Raw genomic sequence first — 15707 nt, forward strand, 5'->3', positions numbered from 1 at the left:
TGGGGGACATCATCCTAAGTGAATTAATGCAGGAACAGAAAACGAAATACTTCAGGTTTTCACTTACAAGTGGGAGCTAAACACTGGGTATTCATGGACATAAAAATGGCAACAATAGGCTCTGGGGACTACTCAGGGGCAGGAAAGAGGACAAGTGTTGAAAACTAAGTGTTGGGTACTATGCTCAGGACCTGGGTGAAGGGATCATTTGTTCCCCAAACCTCAGCATAATGCGATATACTCAGGTAACAAACCTGCACATGTACCCCCTGAATCTAAAATAAAACTTGAAAGAGAAAATAAATACATATATAAATAAATGTTTGTTGAATGCTGTAATACCATGCCGAGATCATAATGGGATTAAAGACGTAGGCAACCTAGAAACCTAGGATTTTATGGTTAAAACATTGAACATTGGTATGAAATGATTTAGTTAGAATTGTTCCAAATCATGACAAGATTGAAGATATGGCTGTGAAGGTAGATAGCTATGGTGGATAAAGTTGAAGGTTGTCAGAGTAAAACAGATTTTTTAAAAAAATTTCTAAAGTCAATATGTTTGTTGATTATTCAAGAAAATACTTATAATTAAAGTCCTTAGGTTAGAAAGAAGTACAAATACTGGGGTCAAATTCTTTGATTAGTATGGGGGAATTGTAGATGACTGAAGCAGGGAGATGTAAAAACTACATAGTAAGATACCAAGGACTCCAAATGAAAAGGAGCTGTTACGTAAGATAAAAAGCAAAATGACTGAGAAATGATTAAGTACTGAAAAGACTGTTGAGTACCTATCAACTCACTCACTCTGGGAGGATCCAGCTCTCCAGGATGATGGTAAGATGTCCTTGACTTCAAAGTAGAGCACCTGGAGAATAAGTTCCACCTCTGTCCTGTCCTGGGCTCATGATTTTTTGGTGCCCCTTCAAGTAGCACTGTAGAGAAGATGGGAAGAAAACTGAGATGTATACCTGCATGATTTGTATTTGGTATATCTGACCAGAGTCCTTATGAGGAGCAATGAGTTATCAATACACAGTGAATATTCCTTTCTTTTTCAATGTGAATGCTCTAGTTGATCCCTTTGATACAAATTACATTCTTACCCCTCTCTGAACTCATTCTTGTCTGTAGCACAAATTTCTCAAAGTCTTTCACAGATTTTGTCCAAAGCGGAGCTAGCCACTTGAGGCTGACCATAATTTACACCATCAGTTCCATATAGTTTGTTCTTATAAAATTCTAGTGCCATAAAAGGGGAAATTTTAAGCAAGGACAAATAAAGTCTTAGGAGTAATTCTTTTTACAGAAACATTTAAATCTACCTAGCTGGAAAATTATGATACTATTGGCTATCTTAATTCTTCTGAATAAAAGAATGTAAACCATCCCACTATCCTGCTTGTTTTCTCTCTTTATTTTCTCTCTCTTCCTCCTCAAAGCTGCTGATCTTCAATCCATAATTTGACTCTTGTTTTTATGAGATAATCTCTGTATCTTACACTTCCTATATAAGATATTCCCTCTCTGGTCAATGTTTGCTATTCCATAGTGTTCACTAACTATGCCTCATTTATCAATCTGTCTTCAGTGTGTATATTTACTGGATTTTGAGCTTTTCACATCAGAGCATATTATACATTGTGGTAAATTAATAGTATTAATAATTTTACTTAAGGCCCACCCTGAGTGCACACCTTGTGGTTTAATAGTTCATCCCACCTGAGCACAAGGACTGGCCATGTGACTTGCTTTGGCCAGCAAGATGTCAGCAAATGGAACAACAGCAGAGGCTTTAAAAATGTATGTGTATTTCTACTTGTGCTCCTAACAATTGAGCTTGCTCATTCTTATACCTGTCTCTTCATGAGCACATGTGAAGAAGAGTTGAGGCTATTCTAGACTAGTCATCAGCCACTGATCCCTAAATACATGAGAGCTCAGTCAAAATGAACGCAATGGCTTTCCCAGCACTCAGCTATTGGTCAGCACATACAGAGCATAGCTGAAACTACAGGAACTTTCCTGCTGATCTGTAGCCTTGTGAATAATAATAATCTGGTTATTGTGATGGCCCAGCACGGTGGCTCACACCTGTAATCCTAGCACTTTGGGAGGCTGAAGCGGGTAGATCACCTGAGGTCAAAAGTTCAAGACCAGCCTGGGCAACATGGTAAAACCCTGTCTCTACTAAAAATACTTAGCCGGGTGCGGTGGCACATGCCTGTAATCCCAGCTACTCAGGAGGCTGAGGAAGGAGAATCGCTTGAGCCCAGGAGGTGGAGGTTACAGTGAGCCAAGATTGCTCCATTGCACTCCAGCCTGGGCGACACAGCAAGACTCTATCACGAAAAAAAAAGGAATAAATAATAATAATAATAATCTGGTTATTGTTTTAAGCCACTGAGGTTTGGAATAAAGTGTAATGTAGCATTGTTGTGTCATATTGAATTGAACACTTAACTAATTACACATTTTCTGCAAAATTTAGTATTCCATAGGCATTGTTTTATTTAAAGATGAGTAAATAAACCACAGTCAGGTTTCAAGGTAAGTTAGATGTATGTGAATGAGACCACCATAATAGTATCTCATCGCTGACTCATTACATAACCAGAGACTACAATCCATTGCCAGAAAATGAGCTTTTCCAGAGCATAATCAATGCATTTTTTTGTATACCCAGTACCTAGGAGAGTGTCCGGTATATTCACAATATCATAGGCACTTAGTCAATAAGTGAATGAATAAAAAGACAAATTAATTAATTCTAGTCAGTTAGTTTTAAAATTGAGTACAATATTTATTTAATGAATGAGGGAATGAGGATTCAACATTGCTACACAGGAAGTTCTTTGTTTATTACAGTTGCTCCCTGAAATATGATTAAGGAATGGAAAACAATCCAATTAAACTAAGCCTACAAATAAAGAAATATATAGAAATAAAGGAGAGATGGGCAATCCTGAAGAATGGAACATATTTTGTAATGCAAGCATCCCAGAGAAAAGAAGAGTTAGGAAGGAAAAACATTCTATTTTGCTAAAACAGCTTCCTCAGAACTTCTCATGCAATGTTTTCAAAATGAGTGTGCATAAAGTCTACCAATGACTTCTTATTTCTGTAACTTGGGCAACATTGCTTTAGAATGAGATGTACGTAGTTGTATTTCTTGTGATTTCAACCAAAACTAATTTTGTTGTTAGTGTCTTTTAAAAATAAATGCAAAAGCTTGCCTTTCCTTTTTCAGATTCCAAATAATAGCAAGATTTTAACAGTTATTCTTGGAGACCAAGTAATGTTGATACATTACTATGCAGATAGCTCCATGTTGCAGCAGTGATGTTTGTGCTTGGATGATAATAACTGTCAAAATGCAAGGGGTTAGTGAACAGGACCCATGGGGAATGGCAGGATGACACTCTATGCAAGACATTTTGCTAATAGGTCTGAGAGCAATTACTGTATGGTTTATGATCACAACACTTAACCCTCTCACTCTCAAATTGTGGGAAGCTTAGCCAGCAAACTGCTTGAGGAAATTTTTGACACTATATAATGTTTTATCAGTAAAGTCTGTTGAGCGGGCATGCTGTGAAGACTGCTAAATATGTCTGTATATCAGAAACATCAACTTGGTCTATAACATAGCTGCTGTACAGGAAATGAGCAAATCAGAGAAGATAGGGGTCTTTTTAATTTACTAGATCCTGAACTAGCTTATTCTGGTTACTTGCATTTATAACTTTAAGTTCAGCTGATCAGTTACTCTTTTCTCATTTTGATTAACTGCTCCTTCACATCAGCGTTAAGATCTCTTCGTGTCATACTTGAGTGTTTTTATGACATTTTGCTAGTTCCTGTTTCGTTTGAAGAAAATGTAATCACATGAGTTGTGTTTACGGAAGATACCATGGGCCCTTTACCCATCATTCAATATTCTTTCCAAAATATTCTAAATCTGCTTTCTGCCTTTCTGTCAAACAATAAGATACCTTGGCTTCTCAACCCCATCATTTTTTGTATACACCAACACATGTTCTGTTATTTATTTGCTCTTCATCTGCTATGAATAAAAAGGATCAAGTTATCTTCAGATTAAACCATAACTATGAGTGTGGGGGTCATAAACAAATGCGATTATTAAAAGGAAGCTTTATAATTTAGAGATCTGGCAAGATGGTAGAGGTTAAATGTGACATTAAGTCACTAAGTGATTTGGAGATAGGCTCTGAGCCCATAGCATTCAGATGTAATACGTTTCTAATTCCAATCAGCATGCCTTGCAGAGATTGACAATTTAAGTTGAAAAATTCACAAAAATTATATTCAAGTTTGATAATTATGTATAATATAGGCATTTTTATAAGTAGCTACTATGAGGTCCTTCTAAAAAATTTATGTTTGGATAAGTGAGAATATAGTTTTTTCCCTAAAATCTCATACAATAAACTTGGCATTCTTTTCTGCAATACTTATACTGCATCAATTTGCAAAATAGAAGGACAATTGCCAATAATAATAAGCTTCATTTTTAATGTTTATTAAAGAAAGTCATTTGACGTACCTAACCAATCAGTTCATAAGAACCTCAGCCAAGGCTTTTTGATACATGTGTGCATTTGTAGTCATTATACATATATAAGTACACTTATTATAATAAATTTCTAGCCTTAAGCAGTAAACTTTTGTTGAGAAATGAGCAGCTTTTTAGAGTTTACACAAAGGCACTGTTTAGTCCAGCAATAAGGGTGACATTTTCTTAGATATGATTTTTAACCCCAAAATGTGAAGTCTCCAGAAGGAGTTGATACTAAATGACTTTGCCTTCCTGGATAGAGCTGTTTGGCTCAGTGGAGGACACGTGCTCATGCCAGGCTGATCAGAATCACTCTCCTCATCCATTCCTACTTGAAATCAAAAGCTACAAGGTGGTTACTTTTTCCCTTGTGATGAAGTCAAAGAAGCTAATCTCATGAAGACAAGAATCATAAACCGATGAAGAGAGGAATAGGGAAAAGAAGGGGAGGAGGCATAGTATCTAACAGTTGGTTTGCTTCATTTTCAATGGTTTTCCACCTCCCAGCTCCAGGCACTTCTGAAGTCTGGCTATCTTTTGTTGCCATGGATTTTAGGAGATATGTACACATTATTTTAATGAAACAACTCCCTCCCATTTAAGAAAATCAACTTAGATTGAGCAGAGAATAGTAGCCTTATCAAGAGAAAAATTATGATATCTGAGATGGAAAAGAACAGGGTGTGATGAAAACCTACAGAAAAGACCTCAGACTCAAATTTGGGGAATGTGGTTATTTTCTTGGAGACAGTACCAACCATGGGGGATAGAGAGATGGAGTGAGCCAGAAGAATAACAGAATAGACTCCAGAAAGAAAAAACAGTGTCATGAAGGCCATGGATGAGAAAGATCAAGGGGAGTTGAGGGAAGGGAAGTGGTTTAGGCTGGTGAAAGATGAAGCTGGACAATAAAACAAAGTTTAGATTTTAAGATGAATTAATAAACTGTCATGAAGAGTTTGGACATGATCCTGAGAGCAAAGAAGAACACCATAGGCAGGGGTCAGCCACTTAAGATATTTGTAGACTTGTGGTATTCATTATTTTTTATCCAAATAGCATGGGAAGAACAGGTGGGAATTTTAGGGAGAAATAGATACATCTAGTTAGAATTACTATAGAAATGTAGGAACTAAGTGATGAGGAAAAGCAGAAAAGGATAAAAGAAGATTACATGGTTATAAGAGATATTAGTAGATAGCAGACAAATTGGATATGAAGGGTTAGTGAGAGGGAAGGATTTTGAAGGAGAGCTGGCAGTATAAAATTTACCACATTATCAAGCAAAACTAGTGTCTTAGTTTATTTGGTGTTGCTATAAAGGAATACCTGAGGCTGGGTAACTTAAAAGAGGTTTATTTGGCTCACAGTTCTGAAGGCTGCACAGAGCATGGTGCCAGCATCTGCTTCTGGTGAGGGCTTCAAGATGTTTCCACACATGGTATAAGACGAAGCAGAGCCAATATGTGCAGAGATCACATGGAGAGAGAGGAAGCAAGAGAGGCAGGGGAAATGCCAGGCTCTTTTTAACAACCAGGTCTCATGGGAACTAATAAAGTGAGAATTCATTCCCCACCTCCTCACTGCAAGAGGGCATTAATCTATTTATCAGGGACCCCCCTCCACAAACCAAACACCTCCCACTAGGCCACATCTCCAACATTAGAGATCACATTTCAACACGAGATTTGGAGAGGAAAAACATCCAAACTATAGAAAACAGTGTGAGATTTTTATTTCCTTGAGAATCATGTTTTTCTCCCATTTATTCACTTGTATGTTGTGATGAAGTAGAAAAAACAGGAGCTATTTAAGATAAGACCAAAGGACCCAAATCACTATAGAACCTATTCTGTCTGAGAGCACCTGGCTAGTCCCAAAAACTATCCAAGGGGTGAGGTGATCTCTCGTCTAATATAGGGAGGTGTTAACATTCAGAAGCTGTGTTTTTTGTTTTTTAACAAAAGCACCCTAGTTTGAATTCACTTACAAGGCACTATGCTAGGCATTGGAGGATGTATTGGAAGATATATAGAAGACACGTCAGAAAACAAGGTATGAAAAGTAACTACCTTCATGGAGCTTATAGACTACTAGGAGAGACAGCCATTGAACAAGTAATTTAAAAAATTATTTATAGTTTGGGAACTCTATAACAGGTAGTTCTGACTAAACTGTATGTGTTTGAGAAACCTTGAGGAAGTAGTGCTTAGGTGGTGTTATGAACCAAATAGGGTTCCCCTTCCAAATTTATATATTGAAGCCCTAATCCCCAATGTGATTTCACCAGAAGATAGGGTCTTTAAGGAGATAATTAAGGCTACATTAGGTCACAAGATTGGAACCCTCATCCGATAGGACTGGTGTCTTCATAAGAAGAGGAAGAGACATCAGGAGAGTGTGCACATACGGGAAAGACCATGTGAGGAAACAGAGAGAAGGCAGCATCTGCAAGCCAGAAAGAGAGGCCTCACCAGAAACCAATCCCACTGGCATCTTGATCTTGGACTTTCTGCATCCAGCACTGTGAGAAAAAAAAAAAAATGTTATTTAAGCAGCTCAGTCTGTGGTATTCTTTTATGGTGGCCCAGGAGGTCTAAGATGGATGGCATTCTGAGGGACGAGTAAGAATACACTTGTCACATGGGGGCAGCGGGGGAAGGAGTATATCCTGCCAAGGGAAGAGCATGTGCCTGAGGTGAGAGGCCTTGAGGGTGTTGCAGCGACTGAGCGATCTGTGTGGGAGCAAGGAGTGAAGCAGCAGGACCAGAATGGCAGCCTTGGAGCCCAGGTATGTTGATTGCTTTGCTTTTTATCTAAAAAGTATTGGAAAACCCACTGAAAAGTTTAAATTAAGGGAGTAACATAAACAGATTTTCTACGAAAAAAATGTAATCTTGGCTTCAGTCCAGAGAACAGGTTGGAAGAAGCCAAGACTCAATGCAGGAGGTGAGGTCAGAGGCCGGTGTAGAAATTCGGGAGTGACAATTGTGGTGGCAGTGCAGGGCAGGGGAGTGGATGGACTCTAGAGTTGCTTAGGAGGGGCCATTGACTTGTTTTGTGATTGGTGACATATTTTGGGATGAGCAGACAGGTGTTCAGAATGGCTTTTGGTTTGGGGGCCTGCTTACCTCAGTGGATGGCACTGTGACTTACTTAGGGAACCATAGAGGAAAATACTTTTAATGGGGAATATTCTCATTTTTGTGACAGGTGAAACCAAGAGTCTGGTGGGTCTGGGAACTATGTTTAGGAGCCACTGATTTTTGCATAACAGGAAACTACTGGCTGCAGATGTAGTAAACAAGATTCATCTGCTGAGAGCCAGGCAGCACTCCAGGTTCAGAAAGGGAGCAGCCTCCAAAGCAGGAGATCTTCTGTTACAGACACTGGTCAACATGGGAGTGTGCACTATGATAGGAAGAATTCGGTGCCCTGGGATCACCCTTCATCCAGATACCAAGTCTCTGGTAGCAAGATTCACTTCACCTTCAATCAGGCTGAGGTGTTGATATTCTTTATACCCTAAGCAGGACTCACTCAGCATCTACACCAAGAGAAGGTATGGGTAATGGGTGATTCCTCCTCCCTGAGCCTGCTCTCTCAACTTCCAAATGAATGAAAGTCCCACTCCTCTCTTGTAATTATTGGCCAGGAAGCAATAGTCAGGCAGCTGATGTATTTACATATGTCTGCATAAATTCTTATTTAACAAATGTTTATGCAGTGCATATGCTTGTAACTTATTTTTTCCTCACAAGAATCTGATGAGGTACATAATATTATTATCATCATTATACAGAAAAGGAAACTGAGTCATAGAGAAATCTGTGACTCTTGCTAACAAACTCTAGGTATTAAGAAGCATAGAGCTAGGATTTGTTTTCAGAATGTTGGTCTATTCTTACCATACCTACTACAATATTAATTGATTTTTTCCCTTTAATGTGTTTAATTAACTGGAATAACATTGACAATTTATGTTATGGAAGACTCAGATGTAAAAAGGCCTGTATCTAGTCCCTTTTGGTTCAAATGAGCTCCCAGAATTGGGCCCCAAGTAGGTTCCATTATCAATCCCCACATTTTAGCAGGTCCTTCTTAGGTTTTGCAAAAAAAAAAAAAAAATGTCACATGCCCTTTTAGAGGAATCCCAAGAATAAACCATGGTAAATACAGTTGGTGCCAGACAGCCTACGCTAGAAACTGATTGTGTCTGCTTCGGCAGAGAACACAGACAGCCCTGGCAGAAAAGAAGTACAAGCTGTCCTCCTGTCGCCCCGGCAATGCATCCCAATTTCCACTACCTGCTGTTCCCACCTTCCTTTAGAAGGAGACAGAGAACTCTTGTCAATCTTCTGCTGGGTTTGTCAAGTCAGGTTACAGAATAAAGCAGAAAACTCCCTTGCACTCCAGACTGCTCTGCAGCTCAGTTGTAGCTGCAGTGTGTGTGTGTGTTTCACACCAAGATGTGTCTCTTAAAGAAAGGCTGTGGCGAGGTACCATGAACTGTTAGTGGAGAGAAGGGCTAGGGCACCAACCATCCACACAACTATTACCCTTAGGGGATGTTAGCTTTCGGGCTGCTATTTTTAAAAGTAAAGTTAAAAAAGAAACTTAAAATATAAGAAAGTACACAGTTATAATTTGCTCAAAGAGAATAATAGAAGGATAAAATTGTAAAAATCAAATAAAGAAAAAATAAAAACAAACAAAATAAATAATATAGATAGCATAAAGGTAAAAGAACTGTTAGACAAAATAAATCTGAAGCTTAATACAAGCAGCATGAGACGCATGGGTGAGGGCAGTTACAGAGAAATAAGGTATTCTGTACTTCCTCCCTTTACCACAAAAAGCACCTAAACCTGGTGCTTTAGGCCTTGAGGCATGAGACCCTTGGAAGGATTGCCTCAGTAGAAAGTCTCAGGCTAAAGCACTAGAATCTAGCACCCCTGCGTAATTCAGACATGTCTTCATACCCAAGGTTTTGAAGGAGGTCTAATCAACACCCAGATGCCATGGGGCCCCTAGTATCCAGCAGTACAGTAAATACTGATAAAAACCAAATGATCAAGCAGAAATGTCCATTGCCCTCACCTCCATCTGCCTAGACTTTGCCTTAATTCCACTACTGTTGAAGAACATACGGTTTCCCTCTCAATATTCACTTAGATTTTCAGTAAGAAGGTTTAAAGCCACCTATCCTATCTCACAGACATCAAATTTAGCAATACTATTGTTGGTATTGCTGATAATAACTGTGGCATTTGTTGCATGGTATTTGATTCTGTGTGTGGCGGGGGGCTGTATTTTGAACATATTTTTTATCTCTTTTTTTAATTAAATGGCACTGATTTAGGCAACTATGTAGGTAGATTATATTAGTGACCCTGAGTCTTCACCATTCCCTGTATGAAAGCCCTTTGCCATGTGTATTATTCAGGCTTTGATTTAAATATTAATCTCATCTAGAAACAAGCTCACAGATATACCCCGAATAACGTTTTACCAAATGTCTGGGCACCACATGGCCCAGTCAAGTTGACATATAAAATTAACTAGCCATGTGAGTTTGAAGTTACTCCCACAAAAAATATAAACTCTTCCTTCACCCTTTAACTTAGATTTGGCTATGTGACTTGCTTTAATCATTGAATGTTAGCTGGCATGTCATAACCTAAGGCTTTAAAAGCACTTTCATGTTTCTACCTGTCCTCTTGCATCTCTACTATCACTGTGAGATAACATGTCTGGGATAGCCTGCTGGTCCCAAGGGGAAAATGAGTGACTCATGAAGCAGAACTGAGTTGCCCCAGTTGAACCCAGTTCAAATCAGCCAATTCCAGCTAACCCATAGCCACATTAACTAAATAAAGCCTTATGATTATAAGACTCTGAGAATTTGTTGGTTTCATTATGCAACGTTACTGTGCTCCTAGTTAACCATTGCAGCATCCTTTTTTTAGGCCTTTTTAAAAATCTCTTCTATATGTTTAGTTGTTGTAAATTTTCTTATGATATCCAGTTCTTTCATCTGATTTTTATAACAATACCTGAAATTATTGATAGCACAGATGTTTTACATAGGTTTAATAGCAACCTCATCAATGGTATAATGCTCACTTTCAGTACTGAAAGTTATGTAGGACAAGTTAAACAAAGCCAGCCCTCTGTAAGTGTGTAATATAAGGGAGCATATACTTTTATGCAAAGACCTAATGTCTGTAACACAGAGATGTAATCCTGTCAGCCTCCTGTTCAAAACCCTTTGATGTCTCTCCACCAGCTTGCAGAATAAAATCCAGAATTCTTAGTCCAGTAGTCAGCCCTATGCCATTTCATCCAAACTCCTCTTTTTGTCTTGAGTAACCTATATGTTGAAAAGAATTAATGAAATACAATTATAAAAGTAACTTACTTTTTAATCTTTCACCATCCCGTTAAACCTGTTTCATATGTGTACTCCTTCCCCTGCTCCTAGATGCAAACTTAGACAACTTCACGACCTTTTTCTTCCTGTTGGATTTTTTCTTTCTTTTACTCCTTTTAAGTTATATGCATAATCTAAATTCTGTGACTAAATTTTCCAGTAAAACAGATGAATCAAAGCTCAAAAGCTAATGTAAAGTCAAATCTCTTTTCTTTACCTATGCTGGATGCTGTGAGAAACTACTGCTTGCTGTAGAAAAGAGAGATCTTCCTTTTTGTTCATTCATTTCCTCCTTCACTAGTCAACTTCTGTTTCTGACCATGACAAGGTGGAACCTGGAGTAGGAAGGAGAGAGAGAGGGTAAGGGAAGTCTCACTGACTGACGCTAAAATAAGATGGCTTCACATTTTCTGGTCCTGGCCAATGTTTACTATTTCTTACTCATATTAAACCTCTCTGAATGCATTTAACCATGGGAGCAAGTCCTCTCCCCGAGGTGCGTCCCCCAGATTTCTTTCAGTTCCCAGTGGTCCCACATAATCTCTCACAGCTGGAGGTTCACTCAGTATGTAAGACTACCATCTTGGGTACAATCCCTTTCAAAGCAACTAACCCACTTTAGTTTCCATGGCCAGTCCTTCAAATCTGCATATATCTGACTAGCTATAAGTGGAGCTGTAACTCCCATTTTGCTGCAAAGACCACGGGGCCAGAGTTCGGTTGCAGTCTGACATATCCCTGATGACAGTATACACATATTAAAACCTCTGAGTGGCCCCCCATTGAAATTCTCACTAAATTGATGTGAAGAAGTAATAATGGAAAAGGGAGAGATCCACCAATGCAGGTTTCTCTCAAGAAATCCTTCTATCTAATTTTCCCACTTTTATTTTTCAATGCTTTTGCAATTTGATACGCTGAGAAGTTCAAAAGAGTCAGCTAACTGGTTTTCAGCCAAATCCTTGGAAATGTTTCATCTGGTTCAGCATTCTATTGTATATGAACACCTCAGTCAAAACTTCCAATTTGTCACCTGTTTCACTTGTTTCTTAGTATTTCTCATGTGGCTTATTGTTCACTTTTACATGATTCTTGTGGTTTTCCAAACTTTTAAGCATTCATTCCCTCTTATGAGAGTGTTGTTCCTTTATCTGCCCTTTTTGCATAAGACTAAACTCTAGTCTTCTTTCAAAGATTCACATACTTGTTTTCTCTTTGATCTTCTGGTCAAAATCAATATTTCCTTCCATGTTTTCAGGACATGTTGCATCTTTGTTACAGCTCTTAATAAAGCATAGTTTATATTCAAGTACTCAACCACCATATTTCATGAATTCTAGGATAAATAGATTTTCACACTAAAACATATTTGAAATTGACATGCATCTTTCAGTGAATACAGTGATACCTTATAATTACTTGGCAGCGTTTTGTTTTGTTTTTCTTCTACTCTGTGTTACATGAAATAATGGTGCCTCTCACAACTGATGGCACCTTAGTAGTTTGCGAATCCCTTAAATTTCAAACTTTGCCTCATTACATTGTATATATTGCCCAGCAATGAATACAGCACCTTGCATAAACTAGAAGCTAAAGATTTAAATGTTGAACAAAATGCGTGTTCTATATAGTGCTGGTATACTGTGATTTTCTTTAGTGTCCAAAACATTCCCTATTACAATTTCACTCAAATTAAAGAGGCTTTGATGGGACAGTCACTACCTAAAAAGTAACATTTATTAGTCTATGTGTTGTGATTGGAGCTTTAATGTCATCAGGAAGAAGTTCAATTTGACTTCATTTTCACTCCATTAAAAACCTTGTAACAATGTTCATAAATTAGACCTCCAGAGTCGTAAAAGTATATGTCATAGTTCCAATCTGCACAATTCAGACCACATTGGATATTTAGCATAATTTTAGATTTGGAAATCTCTACCATTTATACACATTAATGTTTCTCATGATTTTAATGAGGGCACACAAATATATAAATTGTATAATTTTGGCCTATCCTGTTGTCAATGACATTCATAAACCAGGGACACGTTGCAGCAATTAGAGTTAATTTGTTTGCTTAAAATGAACACTTTTTTATTGTGAGCTCATCATAGGTTTGCCTTGCCTACATAGAATTATAATTAGATATCATAAATACAGTCAACTAGACCTATTATTTTAGGAAAAAATAAGACCTAAGGGAACAAAATAAACTGAAATAGGAGTATTATGGAATGATTGTGATGCTTAAATGTCTTCCTATGCCCAAACCTTAATTACCAAGATTCTCAATTTAAAATCACTCAAGAACACACACATTTACTAACTTGCAGGCAATTTCACTTGTTTAGACGGGTGTATGAAGACCTTAGAGTGGAAAAGGGAAAACAACAGTAAAGAGATGATAAGCCTGCAGCAATAGGCCACCGTACCATACCTCAAATGTTCCCTTTCCTGAATGCCAATACGAAAACATTTGGGATGGGAAAACGTATTTCATGCATATAACAAGTGAAAACCTTCTCCTATGCAAGTAAATATGTAGGTTTCCACTAATCCATTTATTTATTCTTTCATTAACTTCGTTCTTAAGTATTTTCTGAGTTTCTCAAGAAACAAAAATAAATTGTTGGAATTCTAATAAACTGTGAGGTAGTTCATCAAAAGATTGGTTACAGAAACAATAGTTCCTAACTAGAAAATTCATGTTCTATTGTATAAGGTTGTTGTAAAAGTCATTAGCCATGACTAAGAATAGTTGTTTCCTAAAGTGTCCTCTTTGCACATATATTAATCAATGTTCACAATAACCCTGGAAAAGGTGTTATCATACTCACTTTAGATTAACAAAATTGAGTCAGAACTAACATAGGGTGAAGCTAAGATTTGAATCTTGGTCTTGGTGTGTCTCTGTCTTTCATTCAATTTCACCACAGATAAGAAATTTTGCCATAATTCTATTTGTTCTAGAGTAGAACTATTCTTAAGGTTAGTCTTAAGACTATTTTAAAAATTCAAATCCTGAAGGCATTGTGTTTAGACTACATTAGTTATTACTTGGTTTACCAGGATATGCTCTATGTAAAATTTTGCTTTCTTATATGAAAGAATCTTGTAATGATTTAGATAGAGCACTTCAACAATGGGATGAAAATAATTCTAATCCTGGGGCAGGGCCACTGGCAGAGTTGCAGAGTTACCCTGCTTTGGAAGAAAGTTTGGACAACTTAGATCTGTAAGGTCGTTTCTAATTTTCATGGTTCATGACAACATTATATAAAGTAGCTGTGATGAAGTAAAGAGGGTAAAGGAATGAGTCATAAGTTCTAGAGTCAATAGTCAAGAGATCAAGTTTTGGCTTTTCATACAAGCCTGTTTGAGGGTTAACTTATTGATAGCTCTCTGGGTCTCACTTTAGTCAACTAAAAAATAAAATGGGGGGCAGAATTGTGAAGTTCACATAGTCACTATTAAAATTCATTGAGAAGTTAAAAGCAAAATCACATAATAAACTTTAATATACTAGCCACCATACTATGTGTTGATATAAGGCATAGTGGATATAGTAATGCACCCAGAATTATTCTTTAAACTGATCTTTAATAGGAACTTGTCCATTCTCAAGAGAATTAGTCTGTTTCCATTATATAATCCTAAGCCTCTCATATGGTTTTCATCCATTTTTTCTTTTTCATTTACTATTTCAAGTAGAAAAGTCTGTTTTCTTTTTTTTTTTTTTTTTTTTTGTAGTACCATGTTTGAGATTTCTTTAGGAATACAATATGGGTGCCTTTTGTCAGAATAATATAAATTTCCTTAAAGTGTTTGCAACACATTGTTGTTTTTTTTTTTTTTTTTTTTTTTCAGAAGCCTCTCTTTGGGCCTGTGGCTCCATGCTAACCTACAGATAACACTAGAAAGTAACTGTTCCCTATCCCATTTTTACTTGTCTCTTCTCTGTCATGCACCTACTGTTTGAAATGACTTCTTGCTCTGTAGGGAGACCCCCTGAAACTATTGCTACGGAATAAAAGATGAAATGTTCGTGATTATTGTTAAATACAAAATTGCATGCAAGATTGTGTAAAGACAATGCCAGGTTGGGCTGCCAGAACGAGCCAACAGCACGTGATGTGCTTCCCCCTGCAGAGAGCCTATGAATGGACGTGCAGTCAGGGAGGTTTTACATCACCAAGATTCCTATCCCAGAAAAGCAGATGTTCATAGCTCTGGGAATGGAATGTGACCCTTGTGGAGAGCCTATAAACAGATGCATTGGGAGCCGGGGGGCGTCTGTCCATATGGATAAGATAGGGCTATAAACGCCCTCATCTTGCCACGGCTCTTCTAGGCCTCTTTAGGGTTAAGGCATACTCCCTTCTGAGAATTTCTGGTCTAACCGGTTGTCTAGCTTCATGTCCTGTTTCCATGGATTGTTTGTAACGAGCTTTTGTTGCAACTGTTACTGCTGATTAATATCTTGCTAATCATAGATTATGGAAAGATTGTGTTTCTGTTTTAAGGCTCTGTTAGAAATTACTAACGCACACACTATATTGTAAATTCTTATCTCTGTATACTGTACTTCTACATACAAATGTACTGTACTTCTACATACAAATGTTATGTTAAAGAATTACTTCATCCCCATGTGACCATCTCACCTCATAATCAAATGACCCTAAATCTCTC

The 15707-nt window shown here is 37.6% G+C and overlaps 1 long non-coding RNA gene across 1 annotated transcript in view; it reads right to left on the reverse strand.

Annotated features, from left to right (window-relative positions):
* Nucleotides 1–814: 814 nt before the first annotated feature.
* LOC104006057 (uncharacterized) overlaps nt 815–15707 on the reverse strand; it is a 114546-nt gene continuing 99653 nt past the window's right edge. The window contains exons 5-7 of the long non-coding RNA XR_001716896.3: nt 11233–11350; nt 7057–7106; nt 815–938 (exon numbers count right to left, since the gene is read on the reverse strand). This is a non-coding gene — a long non-coding RNA (uncharacterized LOC104006057). The remainder of the gene's footprint in view (nt 939–7056; nt 7107–11232; nt 11351–15707) is intronic.

Source organism: Pan troglodytes, chromosome 3 (genome assembly GCF_028858775.2).
Source record: "Pan troglodytes isolate AG18354 chromosome 3, NHGRI_mPanTro3-v2.0_pri, whole genome shotgun sequence".
Lineage (NCBI taxonomy): Eukaryota > Metazoa > Chordata > Mammalia > Primates > Hominidae > Pan > Pan troglodytes.